General features: G+C 34.6%; 1 long non-coding RNA gene across 1 annotated transcript; it reads left to right on the top strand.

Annotated features, from left to right (window-relative positions):
• The first annotated feature begins 15,423 nt into the window (after positions 1-15,423).
• LOC115333704 lies at positions 15,424-18,758 on the top strand. The gene is made up of 2 exons (XR_003920901.1): positions 15,424-15,486; positions 16,270-18,758. It is a non-coding gene; the product is annotated as an uncharacterized LOC115333704 (long non-coding RNA).
• Positions 18,759-20,169: the final 1,411 nt, after the last annotated feature.

The raw sequence follows: 20,169 nt of genomic DNA, 5'->3' as shown, positions 1-20,169 counted from the left end.
GGAGCTGCTGCTGGTAGGTATTTGTTTTGCACAGGAAGGATTATGCAAGAACTTGAAAGGAGGTGTTTATCTAGATTTGTTTTTCATTAGTTTGACATATTTGTTGTCTGTGTGCATACACACAGAACTGCTGAACCAAGAATAATGGAGAATATGTGATTTTTCTTTGATGAATGTATACTTCTACTATAAATGTCATTACTGATTTGTAAATGTTATTTTGGGAATGTCCAGAAATATCTGCCAGTATCCAGAATTACAAAAGTAAAACTGGTAATTATTTGGATAGTTTATGTACACATTGTTGAACTATAAAAGCTAGGAAAAGTATTATGAAATAACAATGATAATAATGTTCACAGAAGAGAAGAATTCTTTCCACTAATGAAATCAAAAGAGGTCAAATATTTGAAGCAATGTAGTATAATGAAGTATGACTCAGTTAATCTTGGCGCTATTAAAAACTTAAAATATTAGAAAAATTCTATAAAATGAATTTATAGCCTTGCAGTAACATTCTTTTTATTCAGTACTCTTTCTCATTTATCAGGTTTCTGCTAATGGCCTTAGAGATTTAGAGAAAATAATCTGAGTGGTGTGCTTCCAAGGGAACTCAGTTAAGTCTGCCTTTTGGATTATTGTTTTGGGATCTGTATGATTTAAAATGAATAAAACCTCCCTGTATAGCAGTGATAAAGATTATACGGCTAGCACAGTATCTTTCAACATACAGCATTTAGGGGAATCTAAGAGTGCAAATTCCTCCACCATTTGACATGAAATGAAATAAGGATTTGGATCTGGTCGTAATGGAAAAAAATCAGCTTCTATAAAATTTTTAATAAAGAAAAGCACTTTGCACTCTTGCACGTACCCTAAATGAGTTACACTGGTTGTTTCTGTCAACATGACATGCTCGCATTTGTCCTAAGAAAATGAAAATATTTCAGTGAAAAAATACTTCTCGTTTTCATTTTCCAAATGTCACAGAAAAAGCCCCACTTGTTCAGTTTAGCTCTAAATTACTCTACCAATTAGTGACAGTTTTAGGTTGTAGCATCTTTGGAGATTAGTCTCCTGTCAACTAAATCAAAGCCACGAGAACAGACTGGCCAAGCAGTGGTTTGTTAAGGCAGCAACTAGACTGTACGGAAAATGAAATAAACAATGGAAAATCCACTATTCTTTATTGATCAGGTAGACACATAACTTAAATGACTTTCTTAATCTGAAAAATCTTGGGAATATGTAATGTTTGTATTTGGTACTACCTCCCTTGGTGTCATCCTTGGCTTTGTCTTCCTTAGATGCGATTTCTGCAATAAACTGTTCATTTGATGTTCCGTATACAACATGTTTTAGTAATATATTTCATTGCCAACATTTGCCCATACATTTAACTGCAACGTGCAACTTTTAAATGGTGACTATTCTGAGGATAACGAGTAACACCATCAGGAAGATTTGGGTTTTTTTTTCCTTAGGTTATTCATCAGAGGATATTATTACGTTTGTGCACTCTAATACTTATATAATTTCAAATATTTAACAAGTCACATGTTCTCTGGGCTGAGACAACTCAATCATTTTTTTCAGTATATTAAGAGAACTAAAAGCAATGAAATAAAAAATTCAGCAGTAACTTTAATCAATGTGGTTGTTGTTGTACAAGTATGCTTTACAAAGTCACTCCAGTATTTTGCTGTTTACATAAATGTTTCTATCCACTGTAAGTGTTGTAAACTATTCTCAGTAAATAACATTACTTTCGTTAGGTAACGTAACTAACAGCTTTCTTTTTGAAGTGCTTAGAGTGCTATTGTTTATGATACAAAGTAATTTCTAAATATATTTACAAACCACAAAGCAACTTGAAAGTTTGTTTTGATCTGTTTGAGGTTCTTATTCAAAACTGTGTGAAAATTATCATATATGACGGGTTCTTTGGCTACAATGACAATACATTATGGAAAAGCTTGAAATGCTATGAAAGGCTGTCTCATCATGTTTTTGTACTACAAAAGGCTCTCAATTCAAGCTTAGTCTCTGAAAGTTTGCCTCATCCTGTGCTTCAACAAATTAAAGCTTACCTTTTTTCCCCTGCAATTAGTTTATAATTCTTTAGGTATACAGCCTCTTGTAAAAGTATATAATCTAATTTCAAGCCTAGTTTCCTTCTAATTATCTGTTTATCAGCGATTGAGAATTTTTTTTCTCTTTGCTCACAAATTTTAGGCTCTCGGCAAAGGAACATCTGGTATTGAGAATGGAATGTATTAATTATATATTCTCTAATCTAATATATATTAACATTTAATTTTGCCTTATTTTAATAATAGTCAGAAAATAGTTTGATTTGAGACTGCTTTCAAAGTGTTCACTTTCCTTTTAAATAGTAGGTTTTGAAATGCATGGAAGTTTTATGTGTTTGTTTCTGTATCATAAATCAATTTCTTGATAGAAGCTATGACTAATTCTTTTTTTAGCAAGCCAGTCCTCTTGGTGTTAGCACGAAGGGCTTTACTTGATCCTTCTGATGGGCTACTTACAGTCACAGTGTTGCTGAATTCAAGAGGTGTGGGGTTTGGTTGGTTTTTTTTTTTTTAGTGTGTGTGATAGGCACTGTGTGCACAAAAATACAAAAATCCTTTGCAATATTTTCCAATTTTAGTGGAGAGTTGGAGTGCTCTATCCCCCCAGTTTTTAGTAAATTTTCCCACTAAAAGCAAGTCATTGAAGAGTTAAGTGACTGAATTTCATACAAGTCAGTTACAAATCTCTGAAGTACCAAATCCGAAAAATCATATCAGTTCTATCTGACAGATTCCCATTTTAAAAGAGAAAACAGAACCCAAAGCTAATCTCTGTTTTAACCTTTCCAGCTGTAAGGCAAGTGTATGAGAATTCAGGACTCAAACTGGCGCACAATAACTTTGGTAAATGGAATGACTAAGTAGAATTACCCACCTATGAACAAATGTGCTGGGTAATTTTTTTAAAACAAAAGTCTGTGGAGAAGAACTAAAAAAACCCAAACAACTTGCTAGACCAAGCAGAGCCTGTCATTCTGCATCCAAACCTACTGCTATGACTAAAAGGATTGTGAGGTGTACCAGGGAGGGGTATGTAAGATATATAAGATATAAGGTATATATAAGGTATATAAGATATAAGTGGGGGACAGAGCAATTTCAGCTGTAAGACAAATTTCTATACTGTTTCACATGTATATTAGAAAATACTAAGACAAAACAAAGAGGACTTGGAATTAAGTCCAACTTTCTGTGGAAGACAGAGTAGAATACATATATTCTTAAAAGCTGTGTTGGTCAAAATTTAGATGTCCATAGAACCTTTAGTGACATTAATTTTCTAATATGAAAATGAAACAATTTCACAATTTCATAGAACATAGTTTTGTTAAATGTTTTAGCTTCTTTTATCTAACACTAACAAAAGTTGTAGAATATTTCGAAAAACATTTTCCAAAGAATTTATTGGACAGTGATTCATGCATTCTGTGATGCTCTGTATATTTACAGAGTATGTATATATCTGCTTTATATAAGACACCTTACTTGTGAGGAAGAGTGTGTATAGAATCCAGGAATATAAGTGTCTTTGTATTAAACTGAATAATGGGAGAATGGTGAATATTTTTATAGGAAAGACTTCTTAAAAATATTAAGGGATGAACTTTGGATGACTCTGTAAATAAAAAATATAGGTTTGTAAGGGAAACTTTTTGTAAAGATAAAGTTGTTTCTCGCCTGCCAAATCTTCATTATTAGCTCTACTTTGGAAGAAGGGTGAAAAGTCTGTGCTCAAACTTTCCCTCCTTTCTTAGCCTTGGCAGCACTACAGCAAATTACTTGCTTCGTAATGTTTTTGAGAAATCATGTCAACCTTTTACGTGATTTTTAGAAGTAAATTCAACTCTGCTTTCGGGAAAGGAAAGAGGAAAAAATATAGTAAAAAATATGCAAATATGAAAAATACAATAGTGAAAATCATATCTAGGTAATCAGGTCCTCAAAAAGACAAGGCCCTGTAAAATCAGTTTTACTGAGTTAAGAAAAACTTGGTTCTAAATTCCCTGAGATTTCAGATCTTACCACTTTAATTTAGGGTTTTTTAGTGGCCACATCTAAAATTAAAATATCTTTTCTATTTTAGCATTAAACTCAATTAAATAGAGAGACTTACAGTTCAATGGGCCAATGTTTAAACAAGATCTGAATGTCAGTTAAAGTTACAGATTCTTTATCACATAGACTTCTTGGATTTTCTGCCATTATTCAATATATATCTTATAATCCATTATCCCAAATATTACCACCAAGATATTATTTTTAATATAACCTAAAATATTTGATTTTTTTTATTATTTTCAAGCATTAAAATAATTTAATTCATCTTTAATGGATATACTTGTAATTGTCAAAATCTTGGAGATCCTTTCCCCTCTGCCTTTGAAGCGCTCCCTGAAAAGCAAAGCACAAAGGCACACAAAAATTACCTGGACAACTAGTTATCACTTTTAGCAACGAATCTTTTCTGAATAGCAGTCTATTTCATGGTCTGCATGAACTGTAATGCTTTCAAGACCTGTTTTGGGGGAGAGGGGATGATGAAGGGGAGCACAGTTCGAGTGGTGCCTGAGCTAAAACAGGCCAGGTGATTTCAGTTTACTCAGAAATGTATTATCCGAGACAAAAATCATATTGGAAGAAAAATGGAGACTCTATGTTAATGTATTAAAATGGATGTACGGAAAGAGAAGAAACAAACAGAAATAGACTGCAGAAGCAAAGTGGGTGACACCAATTGTGATTTTCTATGCATTACTGAAATTTAATGTGCTGGTTCATATAGATGGAATATTAATGAAAATGAAAAGGAGTAACTCAAGGAGCCATGCAAAGGTGAGATTTGGAGAGGTAGTTTTATGTCAAAGGAGTCTTGGTTTCTTGCATGCAAAATGAAACTCCAGGGAACATAGCAGTGAAATCTTCGGGAAGTGGAAAATAATGCATGGGAAAAAAGCTGGGTTATCATTTACCTCTGACTGCTAGTGCTGAAGGACACAGAAAATGAAATTAGAAGAGGTATCTGAAAATCTACGAAGTTATGCTTAGAACTGACCTTGTAAAAATAACTAAGATCAAAGGAGGGACTAATACAGAAAAAAAATTAATACTCATTTCTCAAATTCCAGATTATGTGCATCCTTTGGGTATTAAGGAAATTAGCTGGAAATACTCTGCTGTACAACTGAGAATTTCTTTATGAAAAGTCATGTTTAACTGGGAAGGTAAGCAAATATTAGAACAAAGCAAATGAAGTGACAATTTTCAGAGGACAGAAGAGTGAACCTGGTAATTAAAGATAATTAATTTTAAAAGACCAAGGCTTAGTTCACAAAAGGCATTTAAAGTACAATTGGGGCAGAATATAGGCATTTTATGTCAAGAAGTGTAATCCTTCCGATTTCTGCCTGAATGTGAAGAGACAACAATCAGCTAGTGCTTCCAAGTGCTCCAGGAAGATTGATCTAAATTCTGGTCTCTTTTCACACACAAGATTGCTACTACTGTGTCACAGCTTAGCCTCTATTTCACATCTTGCCCTAGGTGAGATCTTCTGCCTAGTTATTCCAGGTCCCTACTGTCCGAAAGGAATGACCAGCTATGCTCAGACCATACCTGCTACCCAGAGTCCCTTGTCCCCTGCATCGCATGAAATACAGATCTCTGGATGACCATAGTGTCACAATTCCTAAAAGAATTCAACATACTCTGGGTATAGGGAGAAGAAAGATTATAGGCAGAAAATTGCATAGAAGATCCTGAGAAAAGCATGTTGTTATTTTTCCCTAGGGAAACTGGTCAGGCTGAAAGGGTTCAGATGATTCAGTGGTTTCAAAAGGATTGAGCCCAAATAGTAGGATAAGTAAAGGGGCATGGAGTACAGTAAAATTGATTGGGTTGGTTGTGGTAACCAGACAGTGAAGTGAAAGGAAAACCATAATCAGCCAGACAGGTGAGGGCATCCTCAACTAAGTAATCAAACCCAACAGACAGTAAACCGAGTAAGTTAATGTTCAGAGTCACAGACATCTGTTTTGGTTGCTCTACATGCTTCTTAGTAATGATGAATGTGAATACAAGAATGAAAATTATGCATATGTTCTTGTGATTTTGACAGCAGCAACTTCTACATTAGCTCTTGACTGAAATGACTGATTTTCCCTGTGAGAAAACTTGCCTATGTGCCCGGGTTTCAGAGTTGTCATGTATGACACACAGTTATTCCCTGGGCTATTGAAGGGTGAGCAACCAGTAGAGCCAGGATTCCTCACTTCCGAAGGGCCTTCTCCACTGATTATCAGAAATAATTATCATACGCTGCCTAACTGTGATTTCTGAAATCTTCACTTTCTTGTGTCATAATTTCAATAGGAAGATTTTTAGGATAGTATAAAGTACTCTCTAGAACAGCTAGAAATTATTTAAATCAGATTTGAACCTGCCTACTGTATCTAATGTGTTTTGACTACAACACTTCTATATAGAAAGAGAAAATACCATTATCATATCTAGATTTTTAAGGTATATTACCATACGCATTCTTTCTAAATAAAGAGATAAGCAATTACTCTAGTGCTGGTTATAAATTCTGACAGGAGGCAGAGAACTCCTTGAAGACCTGAGCTTAGTGTGTAAGCCTCAAGAGTACAGATCTGCTTTCCTTTAAAGTTCACCATTTGTTTTTTTCCTAGTCAATACACCAGAAGCTGTGAATACCATTCTGAGGTATATAACCCCTCTAGACATGACATACCAAATACAGTCATTTACATTGAGGATGCGGATTTCAGTGAGAAATGTAAAAGCTAAGTGTTATGATAGCAGTAAAAAATACCATATGTTAAATTCCAGTTAAGTTGTGGTCGAAGTCAAGACTTCTCTCTGTCACCGTGATTCTGCGGTTAACCTAAGAGTAATGAAGACCTTTAATTGTGTAATAACTTTCACTTTCATTGTAATTTTACTCTGAATGCAGCTTGCATTTTCACTAACAAATTGTGAATAGCAAACAGTAGCTGTCAAGCAAACGGCATCAGACAAAAGCACATGAATCAAGCCTTGAACCAACCTGGCAAGAGATGTCTGAGAGTATAATTTCAATATACCAGATTTGCATACTCAGGACCTAAAATGTCCTGTCTATATGGATGTGTGATGAAAAGCTGACAAAAGTGCCTGAAGTATATTCAAATTTCTGCATTTCAGGAGCAAAAGAACAAACTGGTTACAGTGTATGAACAAGGTTCAGAGTATGGAGATTGAGTGAAATGTCATTCATGAACTCGGATAAAACTGAGGTTATTTATTTTCTGAATCATAAATGATGGCATGATTTCTTGGAATTACTCATAAAAAGTAGTGTAAAAGAGTATAGACTGCAAAATTATGTATCATTCACGTAAATTTTCCAAAATTTATATTCAGGTCATAAAGTACAATGACAGAATAAAATATAATAGCAGTAAATATCAGAGATGTTTGTTAGACCTTCTCGATAATTAGAGAATGTATTCCCATGAGAGTAGAATTACTGTAATGTATGCTAGCAGGATGTTTGAAAACAACCCTCTTAATAAATGGAGTTGACAGAAAATACACTGCAAAAGGATTATTGGCAAAGGCATGTAAAGTAAGAGATTTGGCAGGAACTTTAAGAACACAAATATGCATCACTCAAGGGAGAAGATTTCTATCCAGGGAACAAGCTGTCTTTGTAAACAGGATTATACCCATAACAAGCATCTAGAAAGCATATAAGAATTCCGTCAAAGAAAAATTGTATCCAACAGAAATAAGGCATATCAGGAATATTTCAATGACAGTTACTTCAGGTTGTTACTCTAAATAGTTAAAATTGTAAAATCAGTTTTATTACTTTTTACATTTAATTGTTTATTTAATTATTACATTAAGCAGTCACTTTGCTTTTCTATCCCCATAACAGATGTTCATTATAAAAACTGAATACATTAAGATGATTACATTATTCAAACTCTTTGATAATTCATTTGTATTAAAAACATAAGACTCTGTTGACATTTCCCTAGGGTACATTTGGTGAGGTTAAGCAGGATAAATGTCACAGTTAGTAATGCTGTTAAGATAAAAACCTTGCAAAGGAACTACATATTATTTCTCTGCTTTATGGTCCTTAACAGCAACTTTTAGAGCTATATTTCCTTTTTAAATGATGCATTATACCTTGAAAAGTAAAATAAAAGGACCTGAAATTATGATTCTTGCTCATTTCATCAAGAATAAATGAATAGAGGAGAAGAAATCTTAAAGAAGTGTGCACGATTTTTTTAAAAAGTTTTGAAATAAAAATAATATACTATATATAATTATAATGGCCCTGGTGAGATGTGGTATGGAAGAACGTATCTTAGAAAGAATGCAAGATGTGTATTAATTCTAATGTAAATGCTTCGAAATAGGAAGTGAATGATAAAATCACTAAGATTCAAAGAGGAATCTCAAATACAGTACAGACTTCCATATTTTAGAAATGTCTGATTAAATAGCGTGATGTAGCTGGACATGGAGAAAAAATTAGGTTGGGATGACCTGTAGAGGTCCCTCATTTCAGCCTCCTTCTCAACCCAGTGTTAAATACCAAGATCAATTTAAATAAAGGTATGCCCATTCAATTTTTATTAATATAATTTTACAAGTAAAGTCAGGTTGCTCATGCCCTTCTCCAGGCAAGTTTTGAAAAAGAACTGATAACGCCCACAGACTCTCAAGGCCAGTGGTCTGATGCTTCCCTTTTCCCTTGTATCCAGCCCAAATGTCCGTTGTAGAGACCTGTGATTGTCACCTCTTGGTTTGCATTGTGTGTCTCTGGCCGGTGTCTCCTTCTGCCTTCTCTAAGGCTCTTTATTCGGTGGCCGATTGCTGGTGGATCTCCCTGGCTTAGCCTTCTCATCCTGGAATAAACGAGGCCAATTAAAGCCCTCGGGCTCACCTCACCACAGGTCCCTGAGCTGAACCCCTTCCACGGCACTTTGCTGGACTCTTCAGTTTGGACCATCTCTTTTGGACTGGGGGCCCAGAACAGGACACGCTGAATACTGGGCGGCATTTGCTTCCCCCGACTTGCCAGCTAGAGTATGGTAGTGCCAGTCAGTCTTCTCAAATATTAACTTAGTTTATACCTTTTCATTAATCTAAAGGCTGTTGCTCAAACTTCAGTGAAATGTGGTCATTGTAACAGTTAATTGTTTATGTTTCAGGTACTGAAAGTTTTTCTTCAGTCTTTAGTCAAACACATTAAAAAGGTAAGTAAGTATATCTTATTGAAGAATAAATTTCAACAACTCCAACTGGCAATAAGATTAGGTAGATGTAAATGAATATAAAAGGTTTTGCTTTTTTTAATTCAGCAAAATTAACAAGAAGCTGCTTAATAATACAAGTTAATTTCATATTGCTCAGCTAGTTACAAAGGGGTTTTGGTTTGGCTTTGTTTTGGGTTTGTATCTGGGTCATACTTAATATCTGAATAGAACATTAATTATAAATATTACTGATTATCAGACAAGTGACAATTTTGCAGTTGTCTTTAATTGCAATATCTTTGCCTACACTCAGGTTAAACAAAATTGGTCCTGATAAAAATTTTATTGTTAATTAAAAATACTCATAATACATTAATTTGTGAAAAGAGCGCCACAATTTCACAATAAAAATGATCAACCAGTTAAGAACTCAGAAAAAGAAATACAGAGTAGTTGAATACTAGATGACCTCTGGAGATCATCTAGTCCAACACCCCTGCTCGAAAAGCAATCACCTAGAGCAGGTTGTATATCTTCAGGGATGGCCACTCCACAAGCTCTCTGGGCAACCTGTTGCCATGTTTGACCACCCTCACTGGAAAAAAAAAAAAAAAAAAGCTTTTTCTTATGTGCAATTTCCTATGTTTCAGTTTGTGCCCATTGCCTCTTGTCGTGTCACTGGATACCACTGGGAAGGGTCTGGCTCCGTTGTCTTTACCACCCTCATCAGGTGTTTATACACGTTTGTATGATCCCCCAGGGCCTTGGCTCCTTGAGGCTGAACAGTTCCAGCTCTCTTAACCTCTCCTTGTATCAGAGATGCTCCATCTCTCCAGTCCCTTAATCACTTCATGGCCCTATGATGGACTCTCTCCAGTATGTCTGCCTCTCTCTCTGACTGGGGAGCCCACAACTGCGGGCAGCACTCCAATAGAGACTAACATAAGGTTAAACAATTTTCATCTTTTTTTTTTTTTTTTCAGAGTTATAATAATACAATTTAAAGGTACTGATTTTTTCTGCTTTATAATATGCTAGATGACATTTTGCACACAGTACTGGCTGAAAAGTGATTCTGTGAGATTAATCAAAGTCTTGTAAACAATAAAGTTTAAACTGAAGAGGAAACTCCATTTAGAGAGGAGTTGCCAGTTACCAACTGTCAAAATGGAAGTGTAAACTAAATGGAGTTACCTTGAGCCCTGTTATTCGATATCATCATACATGATTGGAAGATAGAGAAGGGAGTAGACATACTCATTTTGTGCATGACATAATGCTGGAAGAAACCACAAGTCAGGGTTGTAATTCAAAATGCACTTGCTGTAATCTGTTAAAAGGGGTAGGTCAAGAATAGTTGTTTAGATGGCAGTTCTTTGGGTGGGAGAGTCTGAGGACTGCTTATGACTTGCAAGCTAAACACAATCAATTATGGCACATTATTACCAGCAAGGCAACCTGTACTGTGACACATAAGAATACAAATTTGTGTTTTACTGGATGCATGAAGTGCATGTGGTGCACTCAGCTGTCACAGGGGCTCAGCTGGAGGTCTTTGTCCAGATTTGACACTCCAAGAGTCATGTGGGTGAGTCATACGAAAATAGAAGGATGGTAAGAGACACAACAGAAGGAAAGATTAAAGGAGCTGTGATTATTCAGGCTAAAGAGGATAAGAAGCAGCAGGAATGTGATAAGAGTCTTCAAATGGAAAAAATAAAGTTGGATGGTTTTTTCTAAGAGAAAAGAAGTTGTTTCCCATGTTTATCCTGCACAGATAAATAATAATAGGGCTTAATTGCAGTAAGAGACATTCCGATTTGATATGAAGAAATGTTTGTTAGTGGTAAAGCTGATGAAGCATTGGTATAGTCTGCTGACCATTTCTGGCAACTTTTAGGAAAAGGTTAGGCAAACATTTGTAACAGAGTTGATCTACAGGGAAGGGACGAGAGGACCTTTGAAAGTCCCTTTGAGCTCTATGATTTTTCTCATTTACAGGTGCCACCATACAGAGTTACAAAGTCAGACAAAGGAATCAACTGTTAAAAGTAATGGATAAAAGAAAAATAAGGTGCCTGTCTCTTTCTGTGACGTACCCTTCTCTGTTCAAGTCAAGAATATCAGTCTCATGTTTGATTCATGCTGTTTGGGTTGTCAGTGTTATTCTTTGTCTTATCTGAACATTTGCTTTTATTTTCAAACCTATCTAATATGTCAAAGGTCTGAGGCTATTATCTAAAAAGGCACAAACAAACTGCAGATGTTGCTGAATGTCTGATATATTTCTATATCTCAGTATTGTTTATGTCAAAACCCCCATCCTAAGATGCTTGTTTCTTCTAAATTATTTTGAAAAGCTAATTGGAACCGTGAACTCCAGCCTTCAGATTCATAGACCATCAGTATCAATATTAATTCCGTGAACAAACAGGAGTTTTGATACTTGTTGATACTTGCCTAAGGTACTAGTAGGCCATTTTCTGGCAAATCCTTGAGTTGAATTATTTTTCAACTATAAACACACAATGACAGAAGATTTTAAAATAACTACCACATCTGAATGGCAGATAGGGATAACTTGTATTTGGAAAGCAGTCTAATATAGAGGTGGTCAATCAAAATGAACAAAGGACCCCATATTCTGATTAAGCGCACTGCTATTCTGCCAACTGTCACTGCCATGCACTACGATTTTTTAAACTCTACTACTTATTCACCAATAAGCTTTCAGTAAGGTCTAATAAGCTTCTATTGGACAAGCAAATCCAGAGAGAGGATCTTTATATTTTTAGAATTTTTGCTAAGCTGTTTTGATAATAATTCCATATTGTCTCTACTGAAGTATGGAAATAAGAGAATTTTATTTCATCCATCAGGAATGTTTTTTTTTTTTAAAAAAATATAAATTAGAAATTAATAAATGACAAAATTAACTTGTATTTATGAAAGACATCGGTATCTTCCATTTCTCTAATACTAATGACTCCATTCTGGAAATTTCATATTGACCAGGAAATCACAAGACCCCTGTTTTTACTGAGGGTGATAACCGATTTCAACTCATACCTAATATTTCAGCTTTTGATTTTGGCTTTAAATTTAGTTACTTAAAATTTAACAAAAACTTTAATGTAGTTTCATTTTCTGAGTAGTTTCTAGGCAATATGTGGTGCAAGGATTAGAAGATTCATGTAGCAATCCAGCTAGACCATCCACCAAGAATAAGAGGTATACCTGACCTGCTTTATTTCGGTTTTGTTACATAATTTATAACTTTCCAATTTAGAATAAAACATGCCACTAAAAAGGAAAAATTTGTTTCCTAGTAAATTTAAGAACCAACTTACTTAAAAATGCTTCTCTGTTATGTTTTCTTTACCCATCTAAGTTTTTGAGGTATTTGGCAAATAAAACTCGGTTATTATGAAATCAATTTTATAGGACTTGATTCTCTTCTTCCCATGTGTGAGAAAGCATTGGTATTTGTAATCCCACATTTCATTACATTCTGCAAGTTAACATGTTAGAGAAGGAAAATGTGTTGTAGAAGCCTTGAAATCCAGGAAACAAAAACTATTGCTTCACAAGCTGAAGTGCGAAATGGCTGTATAGTTAAAACAGGTGTTTGTCATTCATTGGAAATTATGCCAGGCCACATTGTTAATAACTATGATTTTCTTAGTGTACAAAAAACATTTTACAGTTTTAAATTCTGGAAACAAAACTAGGGAGTAGTTTTATTTGTATCTTATTTTGATTTTTTTTAAAGGTGGGGAAGTTGACCATGTCAGATTGCTTGATAGAATTATTTAACCTGGAAGATAATAGCTATTATTACATTTTCCTATCTTTGGTAGCATGTTTTAAACAAAGGGAAGCATACCGAGCATTGCTGTGAAGTAATATAAGGAGTTATTGCACAAATAACTCCTATAAATAAGGCAGCATTTTGTTCTGTGTGTCAATCTGTGTGTCTTAAGCACCTTGGTTTGAACATTTTGACCATGTCTCTCCAGGGAAATTATGATTGTGGCCCTTGAGTGTTGGATTTCAGTTGGCTGCCTATGAACTTTGGAAAATGTTACCCTTATTTTATCACTTTCTTTTTAAATCAGTCTCATCAATAAAAATAGACTAGCACTATTTTTAGGACTGATAGGATTTTAACTTTCATATTTACATATAAACTCTAGAGATGTACAGGAAAATTACTAGAAGTAAGGGATTGATGACAAAGTTAGCTTGATAAGAAATTTCCTGTCTCGGCGGACATGAAAGTACTTTGGATGAAAGAAGCTATGATAAACACATTGTCTAAACACATTCCGTCATCAGGAAGAGGTTGTATTAATGACATTACCAATCTTGCTACTGTATAAGAGAATGGGAAAACAAAAGGATGGTTGCATTTAATTAATTTATTGCAGGACATGGATAACAGGACTGCGGCCTATTTCAATTTCTGAGATTACTTTTGCTACATGAATACATGAAATCCTAATGTATATATACCGCTGGAAACTACTGTGGGTCCACATACTTTCTCATAAATTAGCAATTTGTACTTTTAAAAGTGCTACTTATGAATTTCAGTTAAAATACACTGGTAATATAAAACCAAATTGTTTTCTGCAGTTAAAAATGCACTTCACAGATATTTGAGTTTCGTTCCTGCTCTATCAGTTTTGGAAATGAACTTCTCTTTTGTGTTTAGAGCATGCAGATGCTCAGGGATACTGGGCAAACCAAATGCAGTGCACAGTTAGCATAGGAACAAACCTGTGATAAAAAAACTGAGGTAATCTCTCACACATATGACTATTTCAAGGATATGGGGAATGCTTTAAGGACTATTGTGACATTTTCAGATACTTTAAATGAAAAATACTTGACAAAATCTGTAGTAACCATGATCAGTAGCAAAGAACTAAGTAATTTAGGTCAGAGAAAGTGATCACTGGGAAACAACTGTAGCATCTGTTCTTATAAAAATAGCGTATAATAATTCAGACTAGGAGGAACAACTTAGTTTTGTTATGAGAAACTCATTGATATTGGGGAAAAAAAGTAGTTCATTGTTTTTCATTGGTAAAGCTTTCTCTATAGGAAGTTTTAAAAACAAGACACTGTTGATGACATTAAATTGTCAAAAAAGCATGAAAGAGTTTTCAGAAAAAAGCAAGAAATTTTACTCATTACGCTTACATTTGCTAAAAAGTGTCTTAAAAATTTTAAATTATTAAGTCAAAATCTGGTGGGTTTTTTTTTTCTCTTATGCCAGTGTGGAATTTGACTGCTTATAAATTAATAAGTAACTTGAAAAACTACCTTTAGTTTCAATTGTTTTTACAAATGTAAGACTTTTTTAAACTATGAAATTCTGTATTCTGTATATTAAATCTTAACAACCTGCTGTGCAAACACACATATTGTGATTGGTGCACTCTTAAAATGGATTTTTTTTTTATTTTTTTTTTTTAGAATGAATTCTTCTATTTCATATTGTGAAATGAGACCTGGGATTTACTTTATTTCAGAAAGGTAATAACTGTGTAAGATAGATGATTTGCCAATGGTAGGGTCTAATATTAAGAAATGTTCTGTTCTTCAAAGCCAAAGAAGCTGGTGATGTGTTTAAACGGCCTACAATAAAATAGCTCTGAAAGACTGACTGTATTTTAATTACACCGAGATACAGGATTTTGCCAAAATTATCCTTTAAAATACCTATATAGTGTAGATGATTGGTTTATAGATTTGCAAAAAAGTGTTTCAAGATATTCTAAGACTTCTCATAGCATTTTTCAGTGTGAACTCTAAATCTCTCTTGAAGGAAATCAGTGTTTGAAGAAAAGAAGATTTACAGAAGACTTAATGATATTTTAGGAGTTAAATCTACATTGTAAATACAGACATGTTGTCATCTGGGGGTGGGGGGAGTTTAATCCATGATGGGATTTACAGTTCAACGAGTTGCACAACAATGAATTACAGAGGAGACTAGTTTCTTATTCTCCTCAATCTTTTGTTTCACCAAATAGAGAAATACTTAACTTTGGAAGGAAGAAGGGGAGAAGGTCATATCCGCCTAGCCAGCGAAGCCTGCAAGTCAAGTAAGGATTTTCACTCCAGCTAAAGAATAGTTTATTAAAAATATTTCTTCACATAAAAATATTTGCCTGTAATGGTGGGAAAGGAGGTACAGAGTATATCAAAGGCTTGGGTTATAGGGGTTTATCATTTGTGTTGAATACACAAAGTTGTTCTGATTCCAGGGAAGTGGTGGTGTCACCATCCCTGGAGGCATTCAAAAACCACGTAGACAAGGCACTTCAGGACATGGTTTAGTGGGCATGGTTGATGGTTGGACTCCATGATCTTAAAGGTCTTTTCCAAACTAAAAATTTCTATGATTCTATGATTAAGTCTGATTTCAGTGGAGTTGTGTAATCATTAACATGATTACATTATCAGCTTGTTAAGTAACTGTTGTGGAAATGCCGAAAGGAGAGCATGTTACAGACTATTTTAAAAACCTTAGCAACTTGCAGAAAATCTTCCATATAAAGAATGTCCTTCCAAGCAATAAGCTACTAGTGCAACTCTTTATTGTTTTTCTTCCACTTTGTAGCAAATTTTCAAAAAGTTAACAGAAGTCTGTAAAAACATCTCAAGCATCACGAATCTAGAAGATTTTCGGTATAGATTTTAAAAAATGAGGGAGAGGGAACAAGTAGATGTACACGATAAAGAATCACTCATGAAAAGATAGGACTCCTAGAGCATCTGGGGTGACATGGTGATGCGTTAACTCAGTCTCCCTCCACAGATTTCCGTTCCTGTAACATTGTCCAGTAGTGTGTGCAGAAGTGAGAGCTTCTTTTTGTCCTGCATAGGTGTCCGTGCCAGATCCGGAGCCTGTGTTCCCGTTCCGCATGGAGATGGGGATCCTCCCGTTCAGAGGGACCTGAGCATTGCCCTTTGGTTGCCCTTTTCTAGTGCATGCTACCTGTGGAAATTGAATGAGTCTTATTGCCATGTTACTTCATTGTGGTTGCACTCCACGTGCCAAAAATTAACAGTATTAATGATCCATGCCAAGTCCCTAATTTCCTAGTTTCAAGTTCATTCTGCTGTACAGGCTGCTTTATTCTATAGCTAGGTTGTAGATCATTAGTAGATACCTTACTGTCAAGTAGGAAGTTTTGCAGATTATTTTAATTACAGAATGAGCCTTCATAATAAGTGAAATGAACATTACCTTTTAAATATACTTCTGCTTGGTTGTTGTTAATAATGATGGTGGATGGAAAGAAGAAAGCATTTCACAATGTGCACTACACAGCTTTTTATCAAAACCCTGCAGCAAAGAGGCAAACCTGTCCAGTAGAATCTTTGGTATGTAGATTGGATGGCATAGTAGGTCACAGCTGAGGGAAAAAAAAGCAACGCTAGCTACTCAAATCCCCCAACCCTACATATATCTTGAGTTTTGCAGGTTGTTTAATTTTAAATCTTCTTTCAGCATAAGAGAGCTAAGAGTTTATCACTAACTTCTGCCTCTCTTAATAATTCATCTGCATTACAGTTGCATAGGCTTAATTAGCTGCTTCTGCTTCGGTTTTCTCATGTCATGTTGTCTTTTTCATTAGATCTCTCTTCTTCATTTGTGTTAGATGTTTGCACATTTCCTAGCTTTAAGCAATGTGGGCTATAATTGGGATCTAAAGTTGGAACACGTCTTCAGTTACCGTTTTGTTAATTCCTTTTATTTTCGTGTCAAACCCGTGTGTTATCATGTATTGCCAATGAAGTGAAAGAGAAGTCAAAGGTAATCCACGTTGGCTTTTTTGCTTCTAGCAAAGGTTTGTGTCTTTAGACTTGTTTTCTGTTATAAATGTTCTATGAAAGTATCCATACTATTTTCATTTTCTTTTTTTCATAGAGGCTGTGCACAAGCATGTTACAGAATGCTGGAGGCATTTAAGCTTGTAAAATCAAATGTATCAATGATGTAGTTTTCTCAAATTCCCTGCAACTCTTTTATCGCTCTTTTTCCTTCACATATAAATTTTTTATTTTTTTTTAATATAATAATAAGCTGGGACTGAATTAGTGTGAACAACTGAGTTGAAACACTGCTAAAGTTGTTAAGTTAAAAGGGGAAAAAGGAGAAAATAGAAGGCAGAAGTAGCAGACTGGAAGCTGGAGAACATGATTGAAAACAGGAAGGGCAGTCCCAGCATACAGATAGTTTATCAGACGTATGGAACAGGCTTTGTTTTTCCATGTGATATTTGGAATGACTATGGGGACACATCATGCTTTGTTTCTGGACAGTGATATTTTGGGGTGAAAAGTTGCGGAGACAGCAGTCTTCTGCAAAGCTCTGGTCTTAAGGTGCTGAAACTCTGGAAGATTTAAATAAAAGTAGTAATAGACAACACACTGCTGTTGCATAACTTAATGGCAAATTAACATTCTACTTTGAAATGATTGGTTTCATCAGCTTTTCAGGTAAGATCTGGGCTCCTGTATTTTTGAAGTTGAAGGTAGCTATGGGTGATTATTCTGCCGATCTATAAATCAAGCAACTTGTGGAAGTAAACTAGAAAAATTTTAATAACCTTGTTCCTCATCTCTTCTGTGTCATTTTTCATACTAAAAAAAAAAAAAAAAGTCTTTAAAAAACTTCTCTGTAAGCCATCTGATATCTTTAGGATTTGAACACAGTTCTGTCACAGTGACAAATACTTGGCTTCCAAAAATTTTTATTTTCATTGTGCAAATATGTGTGTTTTCAGCATAATACAAGGCAGATTTTGGATGTGTACTGCCGTGAATTTACCCAGGTAGAGTGAACTTTATATGTTTACCGCTTGCTTATTGAGTTCAAACATGTGATTGATTGGACTGTAACAGATTTTGTCTGTGATAAAGCCACTGAAGTTAACTTAGCTGAAGATAAAAAGTTAACTTAGAGTTATTAAATTCTATTTCTCTGACTACTTTTGCTGCTCATGGCATGTTTTAAACATTAATTTACTTATTTGTTATGTGCTGTAGACTGTAATTAAGTAGAATCCACAATTCAAAACATGGAGAGATTAATGAAAATTTCTGCTGCTGTCATGTGGGATGACATGTCCTTGAAGTTGAGGATTGAAAATGAAATGGCTTTGATAATGGAAGATATGTTTTCAGTTTTGTGAAGGGCTGAATAGATCTTCTGATACAGTAAATTAACAACCAGCTGATCTTCTGGAGTGCTGCTTAAAAGGGCTGTGTTTGATTTTGAAAAAGTGATATTTTTTTTGGTTTGTTTGTTTGAAACAGCCATTAAAATGAAATTAATTGCAGTGACATGCTTGCCACTGGATAGGAACTGAATCTCAGCAAGTGTTTGAGAATTCATTTCAAGCTGAAAAGAAACTGAGCAATCAATGTCAAGTCCAGCTCCCCAGTGTCTTTGTGCAGTCATAATCCCTAGTAAGTACTTACCCATTTTGACCAAAGCTCATTACAACAATAACTCTTTTTCTATGGTTTCCAACTCTGTCTTCTTCCAAGGCTGCGACAACAATTCTTACATTATATTTGGTTCTAATTCTTCTCAACAACTACTCCTATCTTCCCATAATGATCACCCTGAAGAGTCCATTCTTTATATCTTTATGGTTTTCTTCAGCTCCTCAGAAATGCCCCCTTGGTGCTCTGCACTCAGTCCTTTACCCTGTTTCAGAATCAATGTAGTTGTATACTAGAATTAATGAAGGCAGTTTCACTACCAGGTTCTGCTGCCAAACTGTGGATTTACAAAAGGCTTTATTTCGGATTAAAAAAAAAGAAACAGCTACTCAAATTAAGAATATGGGAAAGATTTATAGGTTAAAGAGGTTGTGCGGTGTGGTTTTGTTGTTTTTTTTTTAATTTGTTAAAATGAAAATCTTAAACTGATTCCAGTTGAATTGACTGTTTCATTCTAAGATACATATAGATCAATTACATGAAGTACATGCAAAAGGATAAAATAGGCTAAAACATATATTTTAAACTGCGATATGCATACTGAAATCTATTGATGCAAACAGTTTATCTCGTATGTACAGTAACCTATCCTGGACCCAACACTGAGATCCAAGATAGAAAAATCTTGGTACAGAACTAAAACAGAATGCCAGTAAATAATTCTTTGCAAAATGTTTTTTCAATATTTTGTCAGTTGCTATCTAGATTCAAAACTCCAACAGGAAACAAATGTAACAGATTATGGTAATATATTACCCCATTAATGTGTTTTAAATAACATCAACAAAACAACTTTCTTACAGGCCATCTATGTATAAAATTAAAGATGAGGTTTTAATTAGAAGGAAGAATTAATGTGTTTTTCAATCAAATAAAAGACTAGAAAAGTAGGACAAATGTATATTGAATACAAATGATAAGAAAATGATGTGAGAAGTAACAAAGACTTATTCTGTTACATATTAAAGCAGAACACCAGATTGAATAAACAAGTTGATTTTTACTTTTCAAAGCAGAAACTTTAAAGAAATAAAATAGGTGGAGCAGAGGATGGAGTTTTGAAACATAGATAATCAATATTACAGTTAAAATGAGGCTTTAAAAAATACACTCAGTGGTTTGGCAGTTTGGAGGGTTGGTTTTGCTTTTTGTTAATGAACCATACAAAACAGAGATAAATGCATTGAAATTATACTTTTTCAAGTTTCTCATACATATACATATATAAAGAAAGTACCTCAAATATATCTATGGAGCACCTGAAAATG

This window comes from Aquila chrysaetos, chromosome 21, assembly GCF_900496995.4.
Source record: "Aquila chrysaetos chrysaetos chromosome 21, bAquChr1.4, whole genome shotgun sequence".
NCBI lineage: Eukaryota > Metazoa > Chordata > Aves > Accipitriformes > Accipitridae > Aquila > Aquila chrysaetos.
Note: the sequence above shows the minus strand (reverse complement) of the source record. Positions and strands in the feature narration are given on the sequence as shown.